The 11,360-nt window shown below is 43.8% G+C and overlaps 1 long non-coding RNA gene and 1 pseudogene across 1 annotated transcript; one reads left to right on the top strand and one right to left on the bottom strand.

Moving 5' to 3' along the window:
- Positions 1-263: 263 nt before the first annotated feature.
- Positions 264-4,096, bottom strand: LOC123332390. Its single transcript, XR_006549183.2, has 2 exons — positions 4,036-4,096; positions 264-764 (listed from the first exon to the last, which is right to left on the bottom strand). It is a non-coding gene; the product is annotated as an uncharacterized LOC123332390 (long non-coding RNA).
- A 4,908-nt stretch (positions 4,097-9,004) lies between these two features.
- LOC112583532 lies at positions 9,005-9,663 on the top strand (annotated as a pseudogene).
- Positions 9,664-11,360: the final 1,697 nt, after the last annotated feature.

The raw sequence follows: 11,360 nt of genomic DNA on the forward strand, positions 1-11,360 counted from the left end.
TAGAGCAATTCTCGCCCGGAGAGCTGGCCGCTGAAATTAAGATGCATTCTTCTCAGCAAATATTGATTTCAACTAGAAGCAAATCCGAGAACTCACTGCTCATTGGATTTAAGTGCAGGCAGCTGCAGTTTGGACTGTGGGAGGGGTCACCAGGGAGGGGCTCCCCACCTGAGGCCTCAGAGATGAGGGTGATGAAGAACATTCAGAGCTAAGCAAGACCCAAAAACCCACCCTCAAATATACCAAACAGATGCTAACTTTGAGCTTCACAGTTACTCATGTTTATTACCAAATGAGGAAAATGATTATCATCCCATATAGACTGTGAGCATACCCAATACAGACAATTCTATAAAAGATGAAACTCATACATACAGGCACAGTGACAGATACAAGACTTTATGCTTTCATCCCAAACTGGGACCCAAAGCTCCCTTTCTCCAGGAAGCTTGGCTCAGCTAACTCCATCTTTCCTCTCCTTTTCCACCAAAATTTTCAGCAACCAAGAAATGCATGTCCACATATTTCTTCTCTTCCTAGCATTGTTCTGCATTGCTTCCGTTCCTCCAAAAAACTTCCCAGGGTCTGGGGCCATTTATATATCTTCAGCATCTCACACAGTACCTAAGGTCTACAATGGAAGGAGTTTGGGACTTTTTTAGCAATGAAGTTAGTCAAGCTAAGATCTTGATCCAGCTTAGGAACCTTCTCTCTGTGGGATGTGGGCAAAAGCCTTTCCTCTCTGGGTCTCGATCTTCTTATTTCTGAAAAGCAGAGAAATAGGATTAGGCTAGACAGCCTTGGAGAATTTTCTCAGCTACCAAAAATAGAATGTAGCTACTGTGGTTTTTAGTTCTAGAAAATATACGCGCCACCGCCCCCCCCCCCCCCCAACCAACCTTCTCAATATTTGGCAGAGGTTCTTGGATGGAGTAATCTTAAAACAACCATTTCCCCTCAGTCCCTCAGACAGGGGAGCAAAGTTCTTAGGATGCATGCACTTTTTTTTTTTTTTTTTGAGAGTTATGTTTTATTCGGTGGGAAGTTTTAGGAATTCAAACCCAGGAGGCAGCATTGTAAGTAACCCCTGAGAGGACCACTCCAAGGAAGCAAGAGGGGAATAAAAACAAAAGAGGCAACAATTTTGATATAAAGACATTTGAACTCTTCACTAAAGAAAATAGAGGGATGGCAATGTCTGAGAGGAAAAAAAATTTTCCCTCGACCCTTCACTGTTCATTTGGTTGGTCTAAGAATTAAACTGGCATAAGACAGATTAATAGGAGAAAATCAAATTTAATGATGTACATACAGGGAATTCACACATGAGGGATTCTAAAGATAGTCAGGTCAAATAGAGTATTTATGTCATTCTAACCCACTCCAGTGTTCTTGCCTGGAGAATCCCAGGGATGGGGGAGCCTGGTGGGCTGACGTCTATGGGGTCGCACAGAGTCGGACATGACTGAAGCAACTTAACAGCAGCAGCAGCAGCAGCAGACTAAGGAAGAGGGCTAAGGGGTCTGAGACCTCAAAGAGAGGATTCATAGGTGATTCATAGGAAGGTGAAAAAAAAGTAAATATTGGTAAATAGATGTCTGCCATGCCAAGCAGAGATAATGTGACATGGAGAGGACTTTGATCAAACAGACCTTGCTAAGTTTGCCCTGGTCTACCTAGCTCATATTTTTTTCTACTGAGTTGACCAAAAATTCATTTGGGTTTTCCATAAGATGTTAGATGTGATGGAAAAAAGAACCTGAATGAACTTTCTGGCCAACCTAATAGCTGTCTCTGGCAGTAGCTTACTTCCTGAGCCAGGCTGTTTAACTAGAGTTTTTTTTAGGCAGTTGAGAAGGGAAAAGTAAGCAAAAAGAAAGACTTTCTGAGTCTTCTGTTTCTTTAAAGCAGTCAGCCTGAAATAATCCTTATACGAAAAAGACACATTTTGGGGTGGCCAGTTTTACTCCTCTAGAGCCAATAAACACATACAAAGATGTCTTCTGTATCATTAGTCTTATGTCGCCATATACCTGCTAGCATGGCTGCAGAATCTTTTTTAAACTGATGATATGAAGTGCTGGTGGCGAGCATGCACCACAACTTTTGAACCTGCGCTCTAGAGCCTGAGAGCCTCGACTACGGAAGCCCGCACGTCCTAAAGTGCGTGCTCTGCAGCAAGACACCACTGCAAGGTGAAGCCACTGCCACGCGAAGCCTGTACACTGTGACTAGAGAAGAGCCCAAGTGGTAGCAAAGACCCAGCACAGCCATAAACAAGTAAATAAAATTATCTTTTTCTTAAAAAGAAATACTGGTAAGGAACGGAACTTTCATATACTGCTGATAGGAAAATAAAACGTTCAGCCACTGTGAAAAACAGTTTGGCGGTTTCTTATAAAGTTAGGGGCTTCCCTGGTAGCTCAGCTGGTAAAGAATCCGCCTGCAGTGCAGGAGACCCTGGTTCGATTCCTGGGTCGGGAAGATCCGTTGGAGAAGAGAACAGCTACCCATTCCAGTATTCGGGCCAGGAGAACCCCATGAACTGTATAGTCCATGGGGTCACAAGGGCTTATCACATGATCTAGTAGTCCTAGGTATTTACCCAAGAAAAATGAGAATTTATATTCACACAAAAACCTGCACTCAGCATGTGGCGCAGTCAAAACTTGGGAACAATCTGAACATCCTTCAATGGTGAATGGATAATATAAATGTGGTATATTCATACAATGGAATATTACTTGACAATAAAAAAGAATCCGCAGTCGACACTTGCAACAATATCATGGATGCATCCCAGATTTGTTAAGTGAAAGACTCCTAACTCAAAGGGCTATACAGTGTATGCTTCCACTGATATGACTTTCTAGAGAAGGGAAAACTACAAGGATGGATAGCATACCGATGATGGCGAAGGGGAGGGAGTGTTCATGGGAAGAGGACAGAAAAGAGAATTCGGTAGTGACAGAACTGTTCTGTGTCGGGATCATGGTGGTGCCTGCGTGACACTATGAATTTGCCAAAGTCCATAGCACTGTATGCTACAAAGGGAAAAGTTCTCTGAGTGCAAACTTAATAATTTTTTCATGTTGATGAATGGCAAAACCAATACAATATTGTAAAGTAATTGGCCTCCAATTAAAATAAATAAATTTAAATAAAAAATAAATAAATAAAAACCCAAAGTGAATTGCTAACATGGCTTTTTTGACATAGCTCTGTTAAAGTGATGACATCGAATTGACACCAGCAGACAGATGAATGGATAAAGAAGGTGTATATATATATCAGATCAGATCAGATCAGTCGCTCAGTTGTGTCCGACTCTGCGACCCCATGAATCGCAGCACGCCAGGCCTCCCTGTCCATCACCAACTCCCGGAGTTCACTGAGACTCACGTCCATCAAGTCAGTGATGCCATCCAGCCATCTCATCCTCTGTCGTCCCCTTCTCCTCTGGCCCCCAATCCCTCTCAGTATCAGAGTCTTTTCCAATGAGTCAACTCTTCGCATGAGGTGGCCAAAGTACTGGACCACTTCCAATTTGCCTTGATTCATGGACCTGACATTCCAGGTTCCTATGCAATATTGCTCGTTACAGCATTGGACCTTGCTTCTATCACCAGTCACATCCACAGCTGGGTATTGTTTTTGCTTTGGCTCCATCCCTTCATTCTTTCTGGAGTTATTTCTCCACTGATCTCCAGTAGCATATTGGGCACCTACTGACCTGGCGAGTTTCTCTTTCAGTATCCTATCATTTTGCCTTTTCATACTGTTTATGGGGTTCTCAAGGCAAGAATACTGAAGTGGTTTGCCATTCCCTTCTCCAGTGGACCACATTCTGTCAAATCTCTCCACCATGACCCGCCTGTCTTGGGTTGCCCCACAGACATGGCTTAGTTTCATTGAGTTAGACAAGGCTGTGGTCCTAGTGTGATTAGATTGACTAGTTTTCTGTGAGTATGGTTTCAGTGTGTTTGCCCTCTGCTGCCCTCTTGCAACACCTACCGTTACTTGGGTTTCTCTTACCTTGGGCGTGGGGTATCTCTTCACGGCTGCTCCAGCAAAGCACAGCCATTGCTCCTTACCTTGGACGAGGGGTATCTCCTCACCGCCGCCCTTCCTGACCTTGAATGTGGGATAGTTCCTCTAGGCCCTCCTGCGCCCACACAGCCTCAGCTCCTTGGACGTGCGGTTGCTCCTCCCTGCCGCCGCCCTTGGCCTCGGGCTTAGGGGTGTGGGGTAGCTCCTCCCTGCCACCGCCCCTGACCTCCAGCTCGGGTGGAATACTACTCAGCCATAAAAAGAATAAAATAATGCCATTTGCAGCAACATGGATACAACCAGAGATTATCTACTAAATAGAATAAGTCAGAAAGAGAAAGACAAATGCCATATGATGTCACTTCTATGTGGAATCTAAAATAGGACAGGGATGAACCTATCTATGAAACAGAAGCAGAATCACAATGTAGAGAACAGACAGGTGATTGCCAAGGGGGTGGGGGGAGATGGGAGGGGGAAGGAGAGGGAAGTGGGGATTAACAGATGCAAGCTTTTATATATAGAACAGATAAACAACAAGGTCCTCCTCTACAGCACAGGTAACTGTATTCAATATCCTATGATAAACCAGAATGGAAGAGAATATTCAAAAAAAGAATGTGTGTACATGGAAGGGCTTCCCTGGTGGCTCAAACAGTAAAGAACCCGCCTGCAGTGCAGGAGATCCAGGTTGGATCCCTGGGTTGGGAAGATCCCCTGGAGAAGGAAATGGCAACCCATTCCAGTATTCTTGCCTGGAGAATTCCATGGATAGGAGCCCAGCAGGCTATACAGTTCATAGAGTTGCAGAGAGTCAGACACAACAGAGCCACTAACACTTTTAACATACACATGTATGACTGAATCATTTTGTTGTACAGCAGAAATGAGGCAACACTGTGAATCAACTATATTTCAATTAAAAAATAAAAATTTAAAAAATGGGTCTCATCAAACCATCAAGCTTCAGACCACCTTTCCCCTCCATCCTTGTGTATCTGGGATAGAGATGGGAAATTTTTCAGGGGAGCAAAGAAATGAACAAGTTGCCTCCTCTCCCCTGCAGCTTCTCTCATCCCCCCCTTTATGTAATCTCTGATGGTCAGACAGAAGCAGGTGCATCCACAGGTATGGAGAATCCTTCTGCTGGGGTAGCCCAGGCACCCTTGGGGCAGCCAGGGAGGCAGTATATAAGGGACTGGTCAAGCAGACTGGGAGGGCAAGGGGATCTCTGGGTTCCCTTATACTTTGTCCAGCCTGAAATTCAGGGCAGACAGGCAGACAGGGGGCCTGGGCAGAAGCCCAGGTGGGTAGAGAAGAAAAAGAAATCCCCTATGAATTCCCATAGTGAAAGAGGAAGAAAAGAAAGAGGCGAAGGTGATTCTGGGCAATGGTCTCCATTTGCCATCCTGATCAGCCAGTTCCATCTTTCCACTAACTTGTTACGAGATGTTAAGCAAATAGCTGGTTGCCAGTTAAAGTGGCAACTTAATAGTTTTGCCTCAGCTTCTTCACCTATAAAGATGGAAAAATAATTGTACCTAGCACAGAAGATTATTAAGTTAATATGCGATCATTCACTCAATGGATATTTATTGCTCATCTATTATGTACCTGTCACTGTCTTAGGTGCTTAGGATAGAGATTAAAAATTCCTGTTTTCATGGGCTTTGCACTGTAGGGAGCAGAGACAGATAGTCACAAAGAGTGAATGTGTAATACAGTAGGTGGTAGAAGTGCTATGAAGAAATGAGGCTAGAAACTGACAAGAAGAGAGGGCTGGTTTACGCAGAACCATCAGGGAAGGGAGGACCTGCTGAGGAGATCCTATTTGTGCAGAAATCTGGAAGAAGTGAAAGGGTGGAGGGGTGGGAAGGGGAACCTTCCATGCAGAAGGAACAGCATGGTCGAAGACTCTGGGGCAGGGCTGTGCTTATCAAAAGCCAGGGTGGCTACAGCGAGGGGAGAAGGGTAATGAGATCTGAGAGGCAGTGAGAAACCAGGGAATGAGGGGCTTGATGACCACCGTGCATGCTTTATCTTTTATTCATAGTGAGATGAAAGGACATTGACAGCCTTTGAGGAGTAACATGATCTGACCTGTGTTTTAAAAGGATCTCTCTGGACAGCCTGTGAAAAATAGATGGAGGGCAGCAGGGGTGAAGGTCAGTTGGGAAGTTATTGCATAACCTAGAGGAGAGATGATGGTAGCTTGAACAAATGGAAACACACATATAATACCTCAAACAAAACCCAGAACAAAGAAGGTGCTCAGTCAGTGTTACCTAAAATTATTAATATTACTTCTGGTACCATCAATTTCACCATCATCATCATGGGTAGGGAGTCAGTAGGGACTCCAGTGGTCCAGTGGTTACTGTTCCCACTCCCAGTGCAGGGGGCCTAGGTTCAAGCCCTGGTCAGAGAGCTAGGGCCTGCATGCTGCAACTGAGTTCACATGCTGCAGCAAAGACCTCACATGCCGCAATGAATATCAAAGACCCCACGTGCTGCAACTAAGACTTGGCTGATGTTGTTGCTGTTCTCACTCAGTCAAGTCCAATTCTTTGCAAACCCATGGACTGCATGGTTCCCTGTCCTTCACTATCTCCCGGAGTTTGCATAAACTCACGTCCATTGAGTTGATGATACCATCCAACCATCTCTTCTCTGTCACCCCCTTCTCCTCCTGCCCTCGATCTTTCCCAGCATCAGGGTCTTTTCCAACAGTTGACTGACTCTTCACATCAGATGGTCAAAGCACTGGAGTATTGGCGCATAGACTTGGCACAATCAAATAAATAAATTAAAATAATTATTTAAAAAGTAGGGAGTCAGGGAGACTCTAACCCTAACCCTAAAACAGCCCATGGCCTCAGAGAGAATCAATACCAGGCCCCTCTGGATCCCACATGGGGCTGTGTGAACCCGGTGGGCCCAGAGCCTCTGGGCAATGGTCTTCCACTGCCTCTGTGGTTCCCTCTCAATCTGTCCCCTAAGAGACATGACAGAGCTTTTTGACACTGCATTAGTTTGGAGAATGAACCAAATGGAGAAAGCCTAGGGGCGTGGATCTCTGGAAGAAAGGGAAAGAAAATGAGATGAGCTCAAGTCAAGAAGGGCAAGTTGATCCTATCTCCATCTGATCATCTCATTTCATCCTCAAAGTGTGTCCAGGAGGGGTGAGTTTATCTTCAGTTCTCAGATGAGAAAAACAGGCCTTAGAAAAGCTAACTGCCCAGGATCAGTAATAGAAGAGGCATCTGACATACAGGTGGTTGGTCTCCCAGGCACCCCTGCTTCTCCGGGTACAGCTCAGCCTCCACAGGTTGGTTGCGTCCACGCTCTGATGTAGGTCTAAGAGCCCTGTTCAAGACTCAGACCACAGGTCATATTTCCATGTGCTTCTCCATCTTCAGACTCCAATCCATGGAATCAACCAGCTCTGAGATCACTCTTCCTTTTGCACCTTTGTTTACAAAGCTAAGATTTCTTCTTCTTCATTGAGGGAAACCAGTAGATCACCAAGAAGTGTCATCCGTCTTGAGACTGTTGCTTTTGCAAACCTAAGAATGATATGCTCCTACTGGTAGACTTTTCCAAACTTATCTCAGGGAAAGCCAGCTATCTGTGCCAATCAATCTGACCTCCTTGAACATTTCTGGCCTTTCTGTTCTCACCAAAAAAAAAAAAAAGTGGGTGGGGGGGAAGCTCATCAAAGCTTTTTCTCCCTGTGAAACATCATGTATAACTATGTCAAAAAAATTAAGTATCCTTGGAGGAAAGGCTAATGCTCAGCCCAAGACAGGAAAAAGTACAAGATAAGCCAGAACATCTTCATACCAGAAACAAGTGATCTATCAAACGTTATCAACGATTATGGGATTTGTGTCAAAATGACTCAGGAGCCAATTGGAATAGGCTCCCACTGGTCAAAGCTGGTGCAATTTCAGCATCAATAAGGACATTTCCTTGTATTAAAAACACATCAAAATGTTTAAATTCATGAGTTTATAATGATACTCCAAAAATAAACTTTGTCAGTCACCTCCAGAGGATGCTAAGGAACAAGCTTATTCTTTTGAAAATTGGCAAATAAAGAATCAAACTCTTATCCTGCCTTTGCTATATATGTGGTGGCATTGGTAACCAAATACTTTATAAAAAGAAATTTATATTAATAGAACTGTTATGGTTGACAAATGAAGAGTGAATAACTGCCATATCATTTTGTTAAAACTAATGGATTAGTCAGTCTAAGAAAGGGCAGCCACATGACCGAAAAGTAACTGGATATTGATACCTCCTGTTGGAAGAACACAGCACCAAAATAAACCAAACCTTGACCCCAACAAGCCTCCAGACCTGACTGACTGCCAGTTTACAGGTAACCTGGGGACAAAGGAACACACCAAATGGCACCATGAAGTGTTAGTCGCCCAGTCGTGTCTGACGCTCTGCGGCCCCATGGACTGTGTGTAGCCCACCAGGCTCCTCTGTCCATGAGATTCTCCAGGAAAGAATACTAGAGTGGGTAGCTATTCCCTTCTCTGGATCTTCCCAACTGAGGGATCGAACCGAGGTCTCCTGCATTGCAGGCAGATTCTTTACCATCTGAGCCACCAGGGAAGCCCCAAAAGGCACCATAACATTCAGCAAAATCAGATTATGGAAAAGTCTACAGGATAAAGGACACAGGATCTTTGAAAAATAAATTCCAGGAAAAAAAATTGGAAGTGTAAACTCTAGATTAAAGGATACATAAAAGACTTATCCATCAATCAAAATACACACACCTTAGTGGAACCTGATAAAAACAAAGTGTAGAAAAAACATTTATGAGATAATCAACAAAATTTTGATACTAATTAGTTGTTTAATGAAATTAAGGGATTAATACTCACTCTGGGGTATGCACCAATTAGCTATTGCTGAGTAACAAAGCACTCCAAAATGCAGCGACTTGAATCAACAGCTGTTTTGTATGCTCATGATTTTGTGAGTCACCAGTTTGGGCAGGTATCATCTGCAATGGCTCAGACCTATCCTGCCCAATGTAATCAGATCACTCACAGGCATGCACTCAACTATGCCTCTGCCTCTCTCCCAGGAGGCCCGTTACTTTCAAGAGGGTCAGCCTGGGCTTTAGGTGCCTTCATATGCTGGCAGAAGAATTTTCAGCAACAACAAGTAAGGTAAGGCCATTCTCTAATCGCACAACTGGCCTTCAAGATGGCGCCAAAGAAAGACAAGAAGCTTGAAAAGAAAGACATCAACCTGGAAGTTCAATTTAGACCTTACTCATCCAGTAGAAGATGGAATTTTTGATTCTGGAAATTTTGAACAGTTCCTACAGGAGAAACTTACAATGAATGGAAAAACTGGGAATCCTGGCAAGGCTGTCCACACTTCAACACTTCAAGAGTAAAATCACAGCTGTTTCTGATAAACAGTTGTCTAAAAGGCATTTGAAATACTTTACCAAGAAATAAATTCCATGAAAAGAACAATCTTTGTGATTGGTTTGGTGTGGCTGCATCTGACAAGGAGACTTCCAAACTTCATTACTTACAAATTAGTAAAGATAAAGACAGTTCCGAGTCTGAGGACTAGATGAAGCCATCCCATATAGGGATGCTAATGAGATGCTTTATTTGCTAATAAAACAAATAAAACATACAAGAGGAACTTCTTGAAGTGGACCTTTACTTTATCAGTTTTTTAATGAATAAAAAAAATTACTCTGTTAAAAAAAAAGAGCATTTATCATCTAGCAATAAATATTCAATATATTTATATGTGTATAAATATATCTTTAATATGGCATATTATAATATTGGATACAAATGATATGCTTCAAAGTAATCGAGAGTGGGTGGGCATGGAGATGAAAGAAGATTGTGAGTTTATCGAGATTGATGGATGAGAGCATGATGGATGATTATATGATTGTCTCTACTTTTGCATGTGGCTGAAGTTCTTAATGATATCAAGTTCTCTTTTTAATGACTGGTTAACTTCCAAATTCCACTGGGTCCAATGACAGGACCCAAGGGAAACAAGGGCACCCTTTTCATTGTAGCTGCTTCTAAATATCGTGTCCTGCTTCCGAAGGTAAGAAGGACTGAGGCAACATCAGGGGAGCTTTTCCACACCCTCTGCTTCCTTCCCCTCTCTGGAGAGTCACGTGAAACTGAACAGCTTGTATAAGCCACGTGGCGGGTGAGTAACTCGGTCAGCCCGGGCATACCCCATACCTATGATTTTATTTATTAGCATTCACTTTTCTTCCTAGGTTATTTTGATACTTGGGACACGGACCTCTTCTGGATGATAAATTGCAAACTATTGTAATTATTAACATAAAGAAGAATGAGAAAATGGGGACTCGGGAGCCGTAAAGAGGGTGGGGGAAGGAGGCAGGGGCCTCCATGAACAGGAAGTTAATAGAGAAGGAGGAAGAGTAAAGGAGATGAATCACATCCAACTGGGGTCAATCAACATTCACCACATGCATAATATGTATTGAACATTTGTCTGGATAGAAAAGGGGAAAATGTTAAAGTAAACGGGATGTTATGCGTCCTCTTAAAGTGCCTACTGCCATTTATTCACTCAAAACATGTATCGGAGTGCCTACTGCATGCCAGGCCCTGTTGGCGGCTAGATGATAATGAAAAGATGATTTAACACACGTTTCCAATTGGCATTAATGAGGGCTGTTCCAGCTGTAATAATACATTACAATTCAAATCAGCTTTAAGCAGAAACGAGAACTCGCTGGCTCGTCTAACTGGAAAGTCTAGGGGTGGCTTCAGGCGCATCTGGATCCAGGTGCTCTGGTGACGTTGCCAGGAACCTGTCTCTCTCCATCTCTTGGATCAGCTTCCTTCTGTGTGGGCATCATTCCCAGACAGACTTTCCCACTGGCAGCAACAAGTTTACATCCTACCATGTTGGCAGCAAATGTCCCGGCATTGGGGCTCCCTGGAACAGCATGGCCCAGTGCCCGTTCCTGGTCAGGGAGAAGGAATGCTCGGATGGGCCAAGCCTAGATGGCGGGCCTGGCTTTGTGACTGGGGAAGAGGCTGGACCTACTCAGCCTCAGCACAGAGAGAGGAGAAGGTTCCCCAAAGGATACTCACAGCACGGTCTCTGGAGGGAGAGACGATGGAGATTGGCTGAGCAAAGCAATCAACAGTCTCCCAGGGCCTTAGAGTCATTCATTCATCCGCTGCTTTCACTCAATAAATCTTCACTGAGTGTGTGTTGTGTTTCAGACTCTATTCTAGGTGCTGGAGATACCAACA

The sequence above is a fragment of the Bubalus bubalis genome, chromosome 3 (genome assembly GCF_019923935.1).
Source record: "Bubalus bubalis isolate 160015118507 breed Murrah chromosome 3, NDDB_SH_1, whole genome shotgun sequence".
Classification (NCBI taxonomy): domain Eukaryota; kingdom Metazoa; phylum Chordata; class Mammalia; order Artiodactyla; family Bovidae; genus Bubalus; species Bubalus bubalis.